A 20,813-nucleotide genomic window follows, 5' to 3' on the forward strand; every position below is an offset into this window, starting at 1 on the left:
ACATTGGAGTGAGGGAGGACTGGCAAATGTAAGGAGAGACGGACACAGAAGACTAGAAATTACAAATGGCCAGGCAAGTTGAAACTGTTGTATAAAAAGACTTAATGAATCCTTACGTTTATGAATAGATGCGTGGAGTATAAGAACAAGGAAGTTCTAAAGTATATTGGACGTGGTGTGATTAAGCTACAGCATAACAATAGTGAAATTTACAATACTATTGCGAACAGCAGACTTGAAAGTACAGTTAAAACAAAGGAAATCATTTCGAAGTGGACAGGAGCATTCATGACAAAGAGGCTGTTTCCTTGACCCTGTAGTGAGAATGTTGAGATAAGCTTGTCAGTAAGCAGACTAAAATAAAATGTACAGAAAGCACTATAAAATCTGTTGCTGCGGATATAGCAATACACAGCAGGTCAGACAGCATCCATGGAACAGGAAAGTCAACGTTTCAGGCTGGAAGACTTCATCAGGATTGGTCCGGGGGAAAGGGAGCCGGGAAGAAAATAGAGGGAGAGGCGTGGAGCTGGGGGAAGGGTAGATGGGATGACGATAGGGGATGCAATAGGGGGATAACGTGATTGGTCAGTGGGAAGGGTGCAGCGGATATGCGAATAGAAATATGGACAGCTTAGGTCAGGTAAGGGAAGGGGAACATGGAATAAGGCTGTGGGTGAAGAGTTCTGAAGCCAGTGAAGTCAATATTGAGACCAATGAACTGTAAGCACTCAAGCTGAAAGATCAGGTTCTGTTCCCTAGTTTCTATTTGGCCTCACTTTGACAGTGGAGGAGGCCAAGGATGGATCTGTCGCTGGATGAGCAAGGTTGAGGGGGGGTGAGGGAGCAATTGAATGGCAACTGGAATGTAGGGTTGGTTAAAGCGTGCAGAGAGCAGCTGCTCCATGAATATGTCCCTGAATCTCCCTTTGGTCTCCCTGATAGAGAGGAGACCACATCGGGAGTTGGAGGCGTGCTTGGTGGTGCAGGATCAGGCTCTGTATGGAGCACCGGTGCTCTAAACACAACAACCAACCCGACTTTCCAGTTAACTTCCATTTCAATTCCCCCTTCAACTCTTCCGGGGACATGCCCATCCTTAGCCTGTCCACTGTCAGAGGAACACCACCTGAAGCTGATACCCAATGGCCTCAATATTGACTGCAGAAGCTTCAAAATCCCTCCACACGCAGCCTTATCCCCTGTCCCTTCTCCCTGACCAGACCCACCTGTCCATCTTCTCACTCACACATCTGCTCCAACCTTCCCACTGACCAGTCACAGTAACCTCATACCTACATGTATACACCACCATCATACCTACCCTTCACCCTTCCATATCCCATCGCTCCGTTTCTGGGCTCCCCTCCCCCTCGCCAGTCCTGACGAAAGGTCCAATATCAAAATATTGCCTTTTTGCTCCTCTCATTCTGTCTGGTCTGCTGTGTTTATCCAGCTCCAAGTTTATTAAATCTGGCCTCTCGCACCTGTAGTACTTACTGTCTCCAAGTTGTGGAACTATGTCGTCTACATGTAAGAAGAAATACATTTGGACATTTGAAAAGATCGCTGACTCATTCCTCATTTCTTAACAACCCAACACATACCTTCCAGATGAAGCAGCATTTCACATGTAATCTTTCAATCCTGTCTCCTGTCATTGCTGCTCACAATGCAGTCTCCTTTAAATTGGGGAGACCAAACAGAGACTGCATTGAGGAACACTCCCACTCTGTCTGTAGGAAGAGCCCTGACCGTCTCATTGTTTCCCATTTTAATAACCTACCTTGCTCTCATGCTAACATTTCAGTCCAAGGCAGCTGCAATGTTCCAATGAAGCACAACCCAGGCTCGAATAACACCTCACATTTTACTTTGGTACGTTACAGCCTGTAGGAGTTTGTATTCAATTCCATAATTTCACAACATGACGTCATTATTGCTGTACTCAAATCTTCCTACATTCCTTCTCTTGGTCTCCCAATGAACTTGCCCTGTTTGTCAATCTTTTGTCTTGCACGCAATTAAGGAACCCAATTCCCCCCTTTACAATCTAATGTATGCTCATTTCCATAACTATGTTAAAATGAAGACAGTTGTGGTAACTGGACCCAAAGTGCTCTCCGACTGACACTTCAGTCACTTAGCCGACCTCGTTTCCTGAGGGCAGGTCTCGTGTTGCATCCGCCTGAGTAGCATAGAGCCCTCTACATCTTGATTTAGGAAACTTTCTTAGACATTTGGACAAATTCCACCCCGTATGGTCCTTTTACACTCTGGGTGACCTAGTCAATCCATGGGAAGTTAAAATCTCCATCCAATACTACTCTATTATTTTTATAGGTACCTGCAATCTCACTACGCATTTTTTTCTCTCATACCCGCTGGCTATTTGGGGGTCCAGAACACCATCCCAGCAGACTGACCATCCCCTTTTTGTTTCTAACTTTTAAAAATATTGCCTCATTTGAATACCGCTTAACAATATCGTCTCTTGGCACTGTTTTTAATGTCCTCCCTAATCAAAGGGACAACTCCCCCTCCTCACTTACTTGTCCTTCTGTCACGCCTGTAGCTTTTGTATCCTGGAACTCTGAGCTACAAGTCCTGCCCTTCTCTCAGCTATGTTTCTGTTCTGGCTATAATATCCCAGTCCCCAGAGCTAATCCATGGTCTGAAATTGTCTGCCTTACCAGTCAGGCCTCATGAGTTGAAATTAATGCCCTTTAAACCAGAAGTATTTTCCCCCCTATGCAGTGTCCCAGATATCCTGGATAGGAAATTTGCTCTCGATGGCTGATGTATTTTCCCCTGACTAGTTGATGGCCCCTAGCTTATTTAGAGTCTCAACTCCCTGCCAAACTAGTTTAAATCATGCCAGGTAACACTAGCAAATCTCCTCCCAGGGATACTGGTGCCCCTCTGCTTCCAGTGCAAACCTTCCCCCGGTACAGGTCACCTCTACCCCAGAAGAGATCCCAATGACCTAAGAACTGGAAACCCTGCACCTTACACCAGCTCCTCAGCCACACATCCATCTGACCGATCTTTCTATTTCTATCCTCACTAGTGCGTGGACTGGGAGTCATCTGGAGATCATTAACGTCAATAACCATTTTTTAAAAACTTCTTACCTAAATCCCTGTAATTATTTCACAGGGGCCTATCCCTGTGTCTACCTCGGTCACGTGGGCCGATGTGCACAATGACCTCTGGCTGTTCACCCTCCAGAATGTTCAGTAACCGCTCAGAGACATCCTTGACCCTGGTACCTGGGAGGCAGCACACCATCCTGGGGTCCCTTCTGCAGCCACACAGTCTTCTGTCTGTCCCCCTCAAAACTGAGTCTCCCATAAGTATTGCGATCATTAGAGATGATCTGGCAAACATAGACTGGGAGGAACTCCCTGCAGTTGGGTCCATGTTAGGAAAGTGGAGTATTTTAAAGTGATGCAGTGAGAATGCAAGGCCAGTGTGCTCCTTGAATAGTGAATAGTAAAGGCAGCAAGTCCAGCGAATACTGATCAAGTGATATCGTGAGTTTGATAAAGAAAATACAGTGCAATACAATCAGGTGAAGCCCTTCACAAGAAAAGAGAGTGCAAGGGGATTGTGGAAAACGAGGGACAAACAATAGTCATGAAATATATTTGGCAGACACGTTTGTGGAAAAACCACAAGTATTTTATCAGCATCGTGAGAGTAAAAGGATTCCCAGTGAAAGAGGGAGGCCTGTGAGTAACCAAAAGGACAATCTGTACATGGAGCCAGAGGAAGTAGGCGAGGTCTTCAATGAATACTTCCCATCTGTATTCTCACAGGACAAAGACATTGTAACCGGGGATTTCAGTTGGGATGCTGAGGTTCCAGAATATGTTAAGATCAATAAGGAGGAGGTATTAAATATTTTCACAGGCATAAAGGTGGAGAAATCCCCAGTACCCAATGAAAAGTATCACAGGCTGCTATGGGAGGTAAGGAGGAGATTGCTGAGGCCCTGGGGGATATATTTAATACTTTGCTAGCCACAGGTGAAGTGCCGAATGACTGAAGGATCGCTAATGTGGTTCCTTTGTTCAAGAAGGGCAGCAGGAATAGGCCAGGTAATTACAGAGCAGATAGTCTGACAGCAGGGGGAGGGAAATTATTGGGAACAATTCTGAGGGACAGGTTGAATCAATAACTGGAAAGACAGGGATCGATTAGTGATAGTCAGCATGGATTTGGAAGAGGAAGATAATGTCTGATGAACTCAGCTGAGATTTCTTTGAAATTACGATTGAAGATATTGATGAGGGTTGTGCAGATGTTGTGGTTTACATGGAGTTCATTAAGGCCTTTGACAAGGTCCCAGGTGGAAGGCTGGTCCAGAAGGGAAGAGCCCATGGCATCAAAAGCAAGTTGGGAAATTAGATCCAAAATTGTTGTGTGGGTTGGTTTTGTGATTGAAAGCCTTTGCCCAGCGGGTGTATCACAGGGATCTGTGCAGTAACCATTGCTGTTCCTTATGGGCATTAGTCACTCCGATGTGAAGCAGAAGGTATCATTAGTAAGTTTGCAGATGACATGAAAAGTGAGGGCGTTGAACACATTGAGGGGGATGGTCTCAGGCTACAATCTGAACATTGAGGCTGGGACAGAATTTCAAGAGAGTCATTTCAATTGACAAGGCAGGCATGAACACAGCAGGCAATGAGGGAAAACGCATCAATTAAGCTGCATCTACTTTAATGTAAAAGGCCTAACAGGTTATACAGATGAACGCACGGCATGGATGGGAGCATGGGACAGGGATATCACAGGAATTACAGAAAAACAGCTGAGAGTGCAGGGCAGGACAGGCAGCTCAATGTTCCCAGGACAGATGCTCCAGGAAGGATAGAAGGGGAGGCAAGAGAGGAGGGGTATTGGAGTTTTTGATCAGTGAAAACATCACTGCAGCACCGAGAGAGGATATTCCTGGGGATCGCCCAGTGAAGCTGTATTAGTGGAACTGAGAAATTATACTGAATGATCAGTTTAATATGACTGTACTACAGTCAGCGGGAAATTGAGCAGCAAATATGCTGGAGATCTCAGATATCTGTAATAATGATAGGGCTGTAATGGTCGGGGATTTTAACTTTCTAAACCTAGACTGGTATTGCCAGAGTGTTCACAGCTTGGATAGAAGAAATTTGTTCAGTGTGTTCAAGAAAACTGTCTCAGGCAGTATGTAACTGGTCCGACTGGAGGAAAGGATAAAAACTGACCTCCCTTCGGGAAACAAGGGAGAGAAAGGGGCTGAAGAGTTTTTGGGGGAGCACTTTGGCAAAGTCACCACAATTCTATTAGTTTGAAAATAGCGATGGAAAAGGACAGGCCTGGTCCACAAGTTAAAGATCAAATCTGGCCTTGCCCCAGTCCAGAAGGTATTCGGCAAGACTGTCCAAAACTTGATTCATGGAGGCTATTTGAAAGTAAAGAGACGTCGGGTAAGTGGGATTCTTTCAAAAGAGAGATAAATTAAGATTTCAGGGACAGCATATTTCTGTTAGTATGAAGGACAATGCTGACACAAATGGGAAACACTGGATGACTTGGGATATTGATGTTCTGAGCTGAAAATGTGTTGCTGGAAAAGCGCAGCAGGTCAGGCAGCATCCAAGTAACAGGAGAATCGACGTTTCAGGCATAAGCCCTTCTTCAGGAATATTGAGGTTCTGGTCAAGACAAAAGGGGACACGTGTCCTATATAGCCAGCTGGATTAAGTCAATCTCTTGAAGAACATTGTGGGTGTCGTAATACTCTTAAGAGGGAAACCATGAGGGCCTAAAGGGGAACTGACAGCTTTGGCAGATAAGGTTCAGGAAAATCCAAAGAGATTCTACAAGTATATTAACAACAGAAGATTAACTCGAGACAGAATGTGACCCCTGAAAGATCAATGAAGCCATCCGTGTGTGAACCCACAGGAAATGGATGAGATCCGAAACAAAAATTTCAAGTCAGAACTTCCTGTGGAAAAAACACTGGGAAAGCAGGGAAATAAACAGTGATGATTTCAAGTCAGAACTTACTGTGGAAAAAACACTGGGAAAGCAGGGAAATAAACAGTGATGATTTCAAAAGAGTCTACATTGACGAACAGGAGGTGATGAAGGTTTTAAAACGCATTAAAATTAGACAACTCCCAGGGAACTAATCAAGTACATCCCAGGACATTGGGGCAAGTTAGGGAAGAAACTTACAAAGATATTTCTATCACTGACAGCCACGGGTGGTGAGCTGGGAGCCTGGAGGGTGGCTAATGTTATACCAGCATTTAGGAAAGGCCGCGAGGGAAAGCCAGGGACATAAACACCAATTAGCTTGATGTCGGTGGTGCCAATGTTGTTGGAAGCGATTCTGCGGGACAGGAGTCACATGCATTTGGAAAGGCAATGATTGATTAGGGATAGTCAGCATAGCTTTGTGCGTACAAAGGAGTGTCTCTCAAACTTGGTAGAGTTTGTTAAAGAGGTGACCAAGGAGATGGATGAAGACAGAGCAGTAGACGTTAACTGTCCTGACTTCAGCAAGGCCTTCGACAGGGTTTAGCCTCGTGCACTGGTTAGTAAGATTAGATCACATGGGATCAGGTTGAGCAAGCCAAACAAACACAAATGAGCTTGACAGTAGGAGACAGAGGATGGTGGGAGAGGGTTGTTGTGCAGACTTGGGGCCTCTGACCAGCGATGTGCTATGAGGATCGGTGCAGGGTCCATACATGTGAATTATTGACATAAACGAGAATATATGAATTAGTGTTAGCATGTTTCTGGATAGTAAAATACGTGTTATAGTGGGCAATGAATATAGTTATCAAAGGTAATCTTAACCAACTGAGGCGTGTGTCAAGAAATGAAAGGTGGAGTTGAATTCGGGTGTTGGAATTTGTTAAGACAAACCAGGGAGGACTGACACAGTTAATGGCAGTGCTCTGTTCAGTGTTGTCTAACGGAGAGAGACCAAGGGGTACAGTTACATTGTTCCTTGGATGTGGCTTCCCACGTGGAGAAACAGAGAGGCTGGAGAAGCTGGAAAGCAAAACAGGGCGATGAGATAGCTTTGGCAGATAAAGTTAAGGAGAATTCAAAGAGATTCTACAGCACACAAGTATAAAAAAGCAACTCGAGAGAGACAACAGAGCCCCTCAAAGATCAAGAAGGCCATCCCTGCCTGGAACCACAGGAGATGGGCGCGACCTGAAATGAATATTTCATGTCAGAACATACTGTGGACAAAGACCAGGAAACAAAAGGAGAGAAACAATGATGTCTTGAAAAGAGTCCCCATTACAGAAGAGGTGGTGCTGGAGATCTTAGAACACAAAGGTAGAGAACGCCCGACGTCCTGAACAAATGTATCGCACAACATTGTGGCAATGTCGCAGCGGGGACCATGGCAGAGATATTTATATCATTATCCTTATTTCCCTTGGGCGGAGGTGGCCGAGAGGTGACCTTATAAAGGTTTATAAAACCATGAGGGGTATACTTAATGTGAATAGTAAAGGTTTCTATCCCAGGGTAGTGGAAATCCATTACTAGAGGGCAGAAATATGAGGTGAGAGAAGAAATACTTAAAAGTGACCAGAGGAGAACATTTCCACATAGAGAATGGTGCATGTATGGAATGAGCGTCTGGGGAAGGGGTAGAGAAAAGTAAGGTTACAACATGGAAAAGACATTTGGGCAGATACATGGAGAAGAGAAGGTTTAAAGAAATATGGACCAAACACATGCAAATGCGACTCGTTCATGAACAGTAGTCAGCATGGACTAGTTGCATGGAAGGATAATAAATGCAGTACATTTCAAATATGGGGAGGGACAATAGGGAAGGTGGTGGTTACAGGGACAGGCACTGTTGTAGGAGTTACAAATTATTGAAGTCACTGGTCCACGAGACATGGAATATGTACAGTGTTGGAGGGGGAACACAGAACAGAAAGGTCCCAGGCAACTTTCCCACCCACTCATGGGAAGCCTGCTTTCCCCTTGTCCTGATGCTCACTAAGACGTCACAGGCATGGATTGATAACTGTGACACTCCTGATACTGTCTCAGAACAACAAAACTTTCAGTAGACGTGGTGATTGAGCCTGGGGTGTGTCTGTACACTGCTCCCCCTCCAGCACTGTTAGCTGATGTTTGGAGCCCTCTCGCTGCTCTGTGCACTGTGAGTGATCTTACCTCAGTGCAGAGTTTATTGAAGGCTCCAGATCTCCCTGCCCTTTGTCTCTCTGGCTGACAAACCATCTTCAATGTGGTGATGGATGGGACACCCAGCAGCTGGGAAATCTAATGAGTCAGGAACTTCCAGAGTACCTACAGGAGACAGAGAAATAGACGGAATGGGAAATTAGACTGATGCAGTGAGGGTTACACATGGAGAATAGTACTGTGTCCCACGGAGATCTGGAAAATCCCAGTCTCCATCCCTGGCCTGTGCAGGATTCTGTTGGCTCAGAATCTGGAGTAGCTGTAAGAGTGAGAGACACTGACAGAGGTAACAATGAGACCCACACAGTGAGGGATACCACATGGAGAGAGACTGAGTGATATCACCAGACTGCAGGAAGGTATCAGGAACAAACAATCATGAAGGAAAACAGGTTTAGCTTCATGATACACTGGTATCAGTGTTCAGGGATAAATAGCCTGTGAGCAGACAAAATAATGGCGTAGTGATATTGTTGCCAGAGCATGTATCCCAAACCTCAGCTAATGTTCAGGAGAGGCAGGTTTGAACCACCTTATCTGAAATGGTGGAATTTGAAATAAATTATTTTTAAAATAGTAATTGACCATCTATAAATACCATTACTGATGTACAATAAATCCAAACACTTGTCATTCAGAGAAGGACATCTGCTCACCCTCAGATGGTCTGCACGACATAGCCACAGCAAAGTGTTTGCCTCCCAATTGCCCTCTGAAATGGCCGAGCAAGCTACTCAGCTCAAGGGCAGCTAGGGCTGGGAAAGAAAGGCTTGTCAGCCAGAGACACCCACATCCCATACCTGTTTTAATAAATAATCCATTAGGATGGGGTCCCACTGGAACTGAGCTGGGACCAGTGTCCAGGCCAATCATGTCGGTAGGTTTGTGGACAGGGCTTTAAACTGAAAGAGGGTTCAGGTGAAAGGAGCTTTCCAAATCCAAATAGAAAAGATGACGCATGTGAACAGCATGGGGATGTGGCCGAAGACAAGCAGAAAGTTACAGGAAGGGACAGATTTTAACTAAAACTGTGTATCAGTGAATCGATTTGTGACAGGAAATTGTGGGAAAGAGTAAATTATCTTTTTTTTGGAATGGACAAAGTCTCTGCAGCAAGGTAGACTGATTTGTGATAAAGAGATAAAAGAGATTTAGATACCAGGGAGACATGGTTACAAGACGAACAACAGTTGGAACATAAATATTCAATGGTTCACAACCTTGCGGAAACTCAGGCAAAATGGGTAATGCTAACAATAATGGATAACTAAGGTATTACAGAGAAAGCATTTGGCATCAGATCATGAAGTAGAGTCAGTCTGAATGTAAATTCTGGCGACTACTTGCGAAAGACACAAGCGGCAGAACAGTTTTCGGCCACTGAACAACATTTCATTGCTCATCATTTGCATGAAAGAGGAACTCATTGGATTTTTTAACAAAGGCATTGTGATAATTTAGTGAAACTTGAGTATTCATATAATCTTGGCAATCATACTGGCAAGAGTGATATTCGAAGAAGAGATTGTGGAATTTTTTTCAGTGTTTCTTTGAATAACACATTATGCAACTGGCGAGAGACGTCACTATCTCAGTGCGACCGTTGTGTCATGAAACTTAGTGAGTAATGCCACCTGGGGAGATCCTCTGGGAAATTGTGTAAAGTGCAGTTTAAAGAAATACAAAGTTTTAAAGTGAATCACGGAAAGGACAAGCTACATCTGGAAACAAAAACAGCCAATTACATGAGTTTGAGAGGAGACCTGACCAAGGTAAACAGGCTAAACAGACTGAAATATGTGTCTGTAAATGAACAGTGGAAAACATTCAACAAAAGGACGTTCCATTGAAATAGAAAATCCTCAGCAAGAAATTCCCACCCATCCCTCACTCAGGACAAAATGGATCATATCAGATTATGAGGCTTAGACGATTACCACAAAGTACTTAAAATCCTGAAATGAGAGAGAGTTTAAGCAGTAAGTTTTAAAGGGATTGCAAAGGGTCTGCTAGCAGGGAGGAGGGTAATGGGAAGGGGAATCATTGTCAGGGTTTAATGACACAATAGGAACAGGGAGAGGTGAAGATGCTGGAGGTGGTGAGAGAGTGGTCCGGGCCTGAACAGTGTGACAAAGCCAGCTGCAGCTGGAGGAGTTTGCAAAGGTAGGGAGGGACGAATGCATTTTTATTTATTTATTCATGGGATGAGGGTGATTGGACCAGCATTCTTTGCCCCACTGCTAATTACCCAGAGGGTAGCTCAGAGTCAGACATACTGCTGTGGGTCTGGAATCACATGTCAGCCAGACCAGGTTGGAATGTCAGATGTCCTTCCCTAAAAGAAGCTAAGTGAACCAGATGAGTTATTCCTACTGATCAACAATGCTTTTATGGAGGCCGCACCAATGTCCTGTACAGCCACAACATGACATCCCAACTCCTACTCTCAATGCTTTGCCCTATGAAGATAACCATCCCAAACACCTGCTTCACCAGCCTGTCTACCAGTATCGCCACTCTCAAGAAACTGTCTACCTGCAACCGTGGGTCTCTGATTGACAACACTACCCAGTGCCCGAACATTAACTGTACAAGTCCCGCCCTGGTTTGTTTCACCAAAATGTAACACTTCACATTTATCTAATTAAACTTCATCTGCTATTCTTCAGGCCACTATCCCAGCAGTACTGTTCATCTGTTGTTTCATAGATAATCTTCTTCACTGTCCACATCACCAGCAATTTCAGTGTCACCCCAAAAGACTTACTTACCAGGAAACCAATATTCCCATCCAAACCATTTATCCAAATGACAAACAACAGGGGACCCACTACACCGCAGGTCACATGCCTCCAGTCAGAAACACAACATGTCTCCCATCGCCCTCTGTCTCCTACCATCAACCCCAATTTTGTAACCAGTTTCCTTGCTCCTCCTGGATGCCGTACCCTTTTACAATGGTCGAGGCTTATTACCCAGTTTACCACAGGGAACGTAGAACACTGAACAGTACAGTACAAAACCCTTCGGCCATGATGCCATGCCAACCTTTTATCCGTGTGTAAGATCAAACTAACCTACATACCCTTCATTTCACTGCCATCCATGTGCCTATCCAAGAGTCTATTAAATGTCCCTCATGTATCTGACTCTCCTACCATGCAACACTCTTTGTAAAGAACCTTCCTCTGAAATTTCTCCTTACCCATCCACCAATCACCTTAAAATTATTTATGCCCACTGACAATAGCCATTTATGCCATGGTATAAAGAAGTCTCTCACTATTCACTCTATGTCTCACATCATCTTGATCACCTCTACCAAGTCGCCCCTCACCCTTCTTCACTTCAATGACAAAAGGCTTACCTCCCTGAACGTTATTTCGTAAGACATGCTCTCCAGTATAGGCAACATTCTGGTAAATCTCCAATTTACCCTCCATAAAGCTTCCACATCCTTCCTGTAATGAGGGGATCAAAACTGAACACAATATTCCAAGTGGGGTCTAACCATGGCTCTATAGAGGTGCAGCATAACCTCACACTTGAAAACCCAATCCCCCAGCAATTGAATGGCAACACAACATATTCCTTCTCAACAACCCTATCAGCTTGGATGGCAACTTTGAGGGATAGATGGATGTGGAACCCAAGATCTCTCTGTTCCACAACACTACCAAGCATTCTGCCTTTAACCCTGTATTCTGCATTCAAGTTAGACTTTCCAAAATGAATCATTTCACACATTTCCAAATTAAACTCCATCTGCCACTTCTCAGTCCAGCTCCGCATTCTGGCAATATCCTGCTGCAACCTACAACAGACCACCACACTATCCACCACTCCACCAACCTCCGTGTCATTGGCAAAATTACGAACCCATTCTTCCATAACCACATTCAAGTAGTTTATAAAAAGAATCACAAAGAGCAGAGTTCCTGCAATCGATCCCTGCAGAACACCACTGGTCACTGAGCTCCGTGCTGAATGCTTCCCATCTATCATCACACTCTGTCTTCTATGAGGCAGGATTCCATGTCCAGACAGACAGGTTTCCTGTATCCCATGCCTCTGTATTTTCTGAATGAGCCTTAAATGTGTTTTGGCACATTCTCGAAGGATTCAATAAGATTTGTGAGGCATGACCTGTCAATTCAAAGCCATGCTGACTATCTCTAATCAAACTATGGTTTTCTACGGAGTCATAAAGCCGCTCTCTCAGAGTCCTCTCCAATAAATTGCATACCACAGACATAAGAAAGTGGAGGTCTGTAATTCCCAGGATTAGCCATATTCCCTTTCTTGAACAAGGGAGCAACATGTGCCGCCCTCCAATCATCTGGTACGACTCTGATGGACAGTGTGGGTGCAAAGTTGAAAAGTGTGGTGGTGGAAAAACACAGCAGGCCAGGCAGCCTCCGAGGAGTTGGAGAATCGACGTTTCGGACATAAGCTCTTCTTCAAGCCCTTTCTCCTAGTGTGGGTCCAAAGGTCATCGCCAAAGGCAATCCCTTCCCTCGCAGTAACTTTGGGCATATCTGGTCTTGTCCAATAGACTTATCTATCTTTAAGTTTTACACAATGCTCAGCACATTCTCCTTCTCAACATCAACCTGTTCACATATATCAGTCCTTTTCACGCTTCCTCACAAATGACAAAGTCCCTCTTAGTAGTGAATACTGAAGCAAAGTATTCATTAAGGTCCTCCCCTACCTCCTGTGACTCCAGGCACATGTTCCCTCCACTATGCCTGACCGGCCCTACCCTCACTGACCATCCTCTTGTTTCTCACATAAGTGGACAATGCCTTATGCTTTTCCTTAATCCTTCCCCAAAAAAGATTTTTCATGTCCCATTCTAGCTGTCCTAAGTCCATTCTTCAGTTCCTTCCTGGCTACCTTCAGAGAGTCCGCAAAGTGTGGAAACAGGCCATTTGGCCCAACAACTCCATACGGACCTTCTGAAGAACATCCCGCCCAAAACCATTCCCCCACCCTATTATTCTCCATTTACCCTGACTAATGTGTCAATCCTGCACATCCCTGTATACTATGGGTATACAGGGATGTGCAGGATGGGTGATTCACCTAATCTGCACATCTTTGGGTGGAAACTGGAGCACTTGGAGGAACCCTACACAGACATAGGGAGAACGTGTAAACTCCACATAGATTGTCGCCCGGGACTGGAATCGAAATCGGGTCCCTGCTGCTATAAGGCAGCCGTGCTAACCATTGAGCCATCGTGCCGCCCTCATATAACCCTCTCGAGGTCTAACGATCCTAGCGTCCTCAACCTTAAGTAAGCGTCGTTCTTCCTCTTGACGAGATGTTCTACATCCCTTTGAACCTTGTTAAATGCTTCGCTAAAGTTCACGTGGACAATGTTCACTGCTTTGCCTTCATATATCTCTTGGCCACCTCCTCGAAGAGTCAATCCAGTTTGTGAAACACGGTTATCCACTCACAAAGCCATGCTGACTATCTCTAATCAGCCCGAGCCTTTCCAAATATATGTGGCTCCTTTCTCTCAGAATCTCCTCCAACAACTACCCCATCACTGGGCTCACGGGGCTGTTATTTCCTGGCTTTTTCCCTGCAATCCTTTAATGATGGAACAGCATTAGCCGCCCTCCAGTTTTTCGGCACATCACTGCATCTGTTGATAATATAAATTAAAATGTCTCTGTTAGTAATACTACAATCTCTTCCCTAGCTTCCAACAATATTCTCAGATCGACCTCATGAGCTACTAAGAATAGATCTACCTTTACTTGTTTTAATATTCCAGCACATTCTCTTCTCTGTTGAGGATTCTTTCCAAGACATCACTATTTATTTCCCCAAGTTCCCGAGCTTCCATGTCTTTCTCCACAGTAAATACTGACAAGACTATTTTTTCGTTTCATATCTCACTAACCTACTCTGGTTCCACACATAGGCGACCTTATTTAAGGGGCCCTATTCTCTACCAAGTTACTCTTTAACCCTTATTGAAACTTGCACAAAGGCTTCTGAAAATTCAAATTAACCATAATCTCCGTACCAACACCACCCCCCCCCCCCCCCCCAAAAACATCCTTATCTATTCTGCCATTTATATTCACACCAACAAATAAATCCAACAGGCTCAAAAACAAATTCACTTTTATAAAATGTGTTTCTAAGGATCCAGTTATTTTTTTTATTGATATGTCGTTTCTCATTTGAGCATGCTCCTGACTTACTGTCAGGCGAACAGTATTTGTTTTTAGACTGGAAACATAAAGGGTTGTGGGAGTTCTTGATTATCAATCTGAAAAAAAGTAGCTTACAGTGTCATCAAGTAATAGAGAAGGCAAATCAAATGCTACCATTTATTACAAAGGGACTGGAGTCTAAAGATAGGGAGGTCTTACTAAAACGATGCAAGGTACAAGTCAGACTACACCTAGAATATTATGAACAGTGTGTGTACCCGAAGGAAATATATTCTTGTATCAGAGGCTGGCCAGAGAAGGTTCACTCGGCTGATGTTGGAAATGGAGGGATTATATAATAAGAGGTAGAGTAGAATAAGAATGAACCCATTGAAGTTGAGAAAAATTAGACAGAAACTGAAGGAAACATGCAAGATTCTGAAGTGCTTTGAGCGGTTAAATGCTGGGAAGGTAGAAAAAAGAACAGTGCAGGAATAGGCCCTTTGGCCCACCTTGATATCATTCTCAACTCACCCCATCTGTATGTACATGGTCCATGTCCCTCTATTCTCAGGCCGTTCATGTTTCTGTCGAAATGTCACTTCAAAACTTTACTCACATTTCTGTTTCTATGACCTCGCTTGGCAACTTCCACTCTCTTCCAACCCCAACCTCACTATCAAACCGGAAGACAAGGGAGGCGCGGTAGTAGTTTGGCACACCGACCTTTAGACCGCTGAGGCTAAACGCCAGCTCGCAGACACCTCCTCCTACTGGCCCCTTGACCATGACCCCACCTCCCACCACCAAACCATCATCTCCCAGACCATTCATAACCTCATCACCTCAGGGGATCTCCCATTCACCGCCTCTAACCTCATAGTCCCACAACCCCGCACCGCCCGTTTCTACCTCCTGCCCAAACTCCACAAACCTGACTGCCCCGGCCGACCCATTGTCTCCGTCTGCTCCTGCCCCACCGAACTCACCTCGACAAGGTCCTGTGCCCCTTAGTCCAAGAACTCCCCACCTATGTTCGGGACACCACGCACGCCCTCTACCTCCGCCAGGATTTTTGCTTCCCCGGTACCCAACACCTTATCTTCACCATGGACATCCAGTCCCTGTACACCTCCATCCCCCATCACGAAGGCCTCAAAGCCCTCCGCTTCTTCCTTTCCCGCCGTACCAACCAGTACCCTTCCACTGACACCCTCCTTCGACTAACTGAACTGGACCTCACCCTGAACAACTTCTCTTTCCAATCCTCCCACATCCTCCAAACCAAAGGAGTAGCTATGGGCACCCGCATGGACTCCAGCTATGCCTGCCTCTTCGTAGGATATGTGGAACAGTCCATCTTGCGCAGCTACACTGGCACCACCCCCCAACTTTTCGTCCGCTATATCGATGACTGTATCGGCGCTGCCTCGTGCTCCCACGAGGAGGTTGAACAGTTCATCCACTTTACCAACACCTTCCACCCCGACCTCAAATTCACCTGGACCGTCTCAGACTCCTCCCTCCACTTCCTGGACATTTCCATTTCTATCTCGGGCGACCGAATCAACACGGACATTTACTATAAACCGACCGACTCCTACACCTACGCAGACTTCACCTCCTCCCACCCTGCCCCCTGTAAAAACGACATCCCATATTCCCAATTCCTTTGTCTCCGCCGCATCTGCTCCCAGGAGGACCAATTCTAATACTTAACAACCCAGATGGCATCCTTCTTCAAAGACCGCAATTTCCCCCAGACGTGATTGACAATGCCCTCCACAGCATCTCCTCCACTTCCCGCTCCTCTACACTTGAGCCCCGCCCCTCCAATTGCCACCAGGAAAGAACCCCACAGGTCCTCACCTACCACCCCACCAACCTCCATATACATCGTATCATCTGCCGTCATTTCCGCCACCTCCAAATGGACCCCACCACCAGGGATATATTTCCCTCCCCTCCGCTATCAGTGTTCCGAAAAGACCACTCCCTCCGTGACTCCCTCGTCAGGTCCACACCCCCCATCAACCCAACCTCCACTCCCGGCACCTTCCCCTGCAACGGCAAGAAATGCAAAACTTGCGCCCACACCTCCCCCCTTACTACCCTCCAAGGCCCCAAAGGATTCTTCGATATCCGCCACAAATTCACCTGCACCTCCTCACACATCATTTATTGCATACGTTGCACCCGATGTGGCCTCCTCTATATTGGGGAGACAGGCCGCCTACTTGTGGAACGTTTCAGAGAACACTCTAGGACACCCGGACCAACCAACCCAACCACCCCGTGACACAACCCTTCAATTCCCCCTCCCACTCCACAAGGACATGCAGGTCCTTCGACTTCTCCATCGCCAGACCATAGCAACACGATGGTTGGAGGAAGAGCACCTCATCTTCCGCCTAGGAACCCTCCAACCACAAGGGATGAACTCAGATTTCTCCAGTTTCCTCATTTCCCCTCCCTCCACCTTGTCTCAGTCAAATCCCTCGAACACAGCACCACCTTCCTAGCCTGCAATCCTCTTCCTGACCTCTCCGCCCCCACCCCCACTCCGGTCTATCACCCTCACCTTGACCTCCTTCCAACTATCGCATTTCCAACGCCCCTCCCCAAGTCCCTCCTCCCTACCTTTTATCTTAGCCTGCTTGGCATACTCTCCTCATTCGTGAAGAAGGGCTCATGCCCGAAACGTCGATTCTCCTGCTCCTTGGGTGCTGCCTGACCTGCTGCGCTTTTCCAGCAACACATTTTCAGCTCTGATCTCCAGCATCTGCAGGCCTCACTTTCTCCTCGAAAACTTCCACTCTCTGTAAAGAAAAAAAAACTTGCCTCACGCACCTCATTTAAACTTTCTCTTTCTCATCTTAAACATCTGCGCTCTAGTATTTTAAACTTACACATTGGAAAAGAGATTCTGACTATCCACATTATCTGTCCCTGTCCTAACGTTATATTCCTGTACCTGGTCACCTGTCAGCCTCTGATAGTCTCACAAAGCATTCCAACTTTGTTTAATTTCCTCTTAACACCTAACACACCCTTAAAAACATAAAACAGGTAACATGCTGATAAACCTCTTTTGTACCCTCTCCAAAGCCTCCCCATCCTCCCTATTGTGTGGAGATGACAACTGCACCCAGTGCTCCAAATGTGGTCAAACAGAAATTTTGTACAATTCCATCATCAGATGCACTATACCCAACGTTGTGACCGATGAAGGCCAGTGCTCCATTTGCCTTCTTTCCCATCTGAAACACAACTGTTGCCATTTTCAGGGAGTTACTGACTTGTACGAAGATCCTTCTGTATATCAATGTCCCTCAGTATCCTAACTTTCATCTTGACTTTGACATAATCTCACACTTGTCCATATTAAACTCAATTTGCCATTTATCTGCACATCTTTCCAACTGATCTGTAACCTCCTGCAACCTTGGATCACCTTATTAATCCCAACTCCACCAATTTTCATTTCATCTGCAATAATTATATTTGTCACTCCCTTTCATTTCAATTGTGAGAGAATCTGTAACCAGAGGGCAGAAAGTCCCAGCAAGGGCTCACCCATATAAGATGGAGATGAGGAGGAATGTCTTCACTCATAGGATAGTGACTCTGTGGGAATTCCTGACTGCAGGGGGCTGCTGAGGCTGCGTCCTTAAGAATATTTACAGCAGAGATGGTCAGATTTTAATTAAACAGAGAAACAAGAGTTTTGTAGAAAAGGCAGGTAAATAGAGTAGAGGATCATCAGATCAACCATGATCTGACTGAAGGGCAGAGCATACGCAATGGGCCAAATGGCCTAATTCCGCTCCTACATCTCGTGGTCTGAACTCAAACTCAGTATGTCTTGCATAACATTATGGGTCTCTGCTCAGAAAACCCCTTTATAATGGCATTATTGGATATTTATTATTACACAGCATTTGATCTACACAAGACAATTTTGTTGATGGTTCCTTGATATGATATTATAGAAAACCATCTCATATACAATCCAGGAATCCATCCATTACAGCCCTGATACTCATTAGTTATCCAGTTGCAATGGAGACCACTGTCATACACAGTCACTATACTGCCTTTGCTACAAGTACATTCAATGTCCTGACTGTAATCACATTTACATTACCATCACTGGTTGGTGGATATAAAAGAATTCCTGCTAATGATTGCTGCTGCTTGCTTATTCTCAGCTCCACTCAACTAGACTCCAACTTTTGATCGTCAGATCCACGTAATGTCTCATTAATGCATTAACCTCATCCTTTCTTCACAACTTGTTGATGTTTTGCCTCGTCTACCTCTTGCGACTAGATTGGGTGGGGATATCTGGTCGGCATGGATGAGTTGGACTGAAGGATCTGTTTCCATGCTGTACATCTCATTGATTTTATGACCCAACCCCACAACACTTCAATATTCCCTTCCCAGCGATGGTGATTCTGCAGCTACATCTCCGGAATGACAGTTCCATCATATCTGTTCACTGTCATTCTATCTGCCTTATGGCGAATACAGGGAGTCATTCCTCAGTAGTGGGGGGGGGGGGGGGGGGGGGGGGGGGCTGGTTGAACAGATGGGTAAAGGTTACAGAGATAGGCTTACATGGGATCGAGGCTGTTAGAGTTAAATAGAGTTACATCTGGTCAAGAATGTCAGTGGGACAAACGAGTTTGGAGATTGAAGCAATTCACAGAGATAATGGGAGCTGGATTAGATTCTAGAGATAGGGATGGATGTAGAGAGAGGCAGGCAGTCTGAAAGGCAGAGACAGTGGATGTTTCAGGGAGAAGTGTATTGTATATACTATCAGAGATATGGAACGTTGTAGTGACGGAAGACATTTACAGTTATAAGGATGCTTCCAGGTTCTGAAGGCTACACAGATAGGAAGGAAATGGAGGATGCCAGGTTACTGGGTTAGAGAGAGTTACACAAATGGGGAAGATTGCACAAACTGAAAGAGGTTACTGTGGTCAGGAGGGTTGAGGGGTGGGGGGGAGAGGGAGGTTTAAATAGGTTAAGATCGAAGAATTAGAGAAGGATAAGGAGGTTAAAGGTGGATGTATGGATTGGGTGAGCTGACATTGAAAGTGAGTCTTATGGGAACTGTAGAGTCACAAAGATTGGGGTTTGTACTAAGATCGGGAAATCGTCAGGGATTCCAAGGGATTACCCAACAAGTGAAGATTGAAGGGGCTGCATAGATTGGGATGTTGTCAGGACTGGAAGAGGTTACACAGAAAGGGAGGGCTTTAAGGGCTGTAGATGTTTATGGAGATAGTGGCAGGGCTGAAGCAGTTTGCAGTGACATGAAAACTTTTAGGACAGTACGAAGATACACAGGCTTACGTTAGTGAAATAATGGGAAGCTTAATAGGACTGGAGGAGCGAAGAAAGATACAGACAGCAGTGGTGGCTGCAGATGTTAACGGATTATAGAGAGAGTTCCAGGTTAGAGAGAGTGTGGGCTTCAGATTATGGCAGCCATTGTACGAAGTGGAATAGCCTTGGAAAATGGCGAGTTTGCAACTATAGAAGGTGCTGAAGGAACTGGAAGTGGTAAAAAAATGTAGGGATGGTTGTGGAAGCAGTTGGTGGTTAGAGATAGGGAGCATTGCAGAAACTGCAGGGGATCATACAGACAGGGGATTTCTAAGAGCAGGGGAAAGTTACAGAAATCGACAAAGTACAGTGTCTGAAGAGGGTTCAGCAACCAGGAGGTTTCAAGGTGCAGGACAAAGTTACAAAGACTGGGACAGCTCTAGGGATTGGAGGAGCAAAGATAAGGAGGGCTTTCAACCCTGTAGGATAGTATGTTACAGAGATGGGGAGAGTTTCACAACTAAAGGGAGTTAGAAAGATCAGGAGGATTTGAGGTTATTGCAGCAGCTTTAACTGTATAGTTTCTCCAGAGGTATGGAGGGTTGTGGAGACTTGAACAGGTGACATAGAGGGGGAGGGTTTAAGAATAAGGAGGACTTTTCAGACAAACGGAAGGATGTAGGGATGGAACATGGTGAGTGTCACAGTGGCAATTACAGCAGCTCATGAATATAACAAATAACTAGTGTAGTGATAAGGGGAGCACATTAAAGGTATAAAGATTTGTAATGTCTGAAGGAGATTATATGCACAGCAAGGGGATTAGGGACTACTAGAGTTTACAGAGACTGAGTCTGGTTGAGAGGGGAAGAGTTTATTGGCATCATTAGGATTGTAGAGACTAAATTCCATGATAGGGACGGTAGAACTGGATGGTATCCACAGCCATGGAGAATGTTAACAGGTGGAGGAGGTTCCTAAGGTCAGGATTCCTTGGGAGATTTCACATATAGTTAGATTCTCAGGTAGGAGCCTGACATAGTT

The sequence above is a fragment of the Chiloscyllium plagiosum genome, unplaced genomic scaffold, assembly GCF_037043375.1.
Source record: "Chiloscyllium plagiosum isolate Xiang-an unplaced genomic scaffold, Cpla_swu_hap1 HiC_scaffold_39, whole genome shotgun sequence".
In the NCBI taxonomy this organism is placed as follows: Eukaryota; Metazoa; Chordata; class Chondrichthyes; order Orectolobiformes; family Hemiscylliidae; genus Chiloscyllium; species Chiloscyllium plagiosum.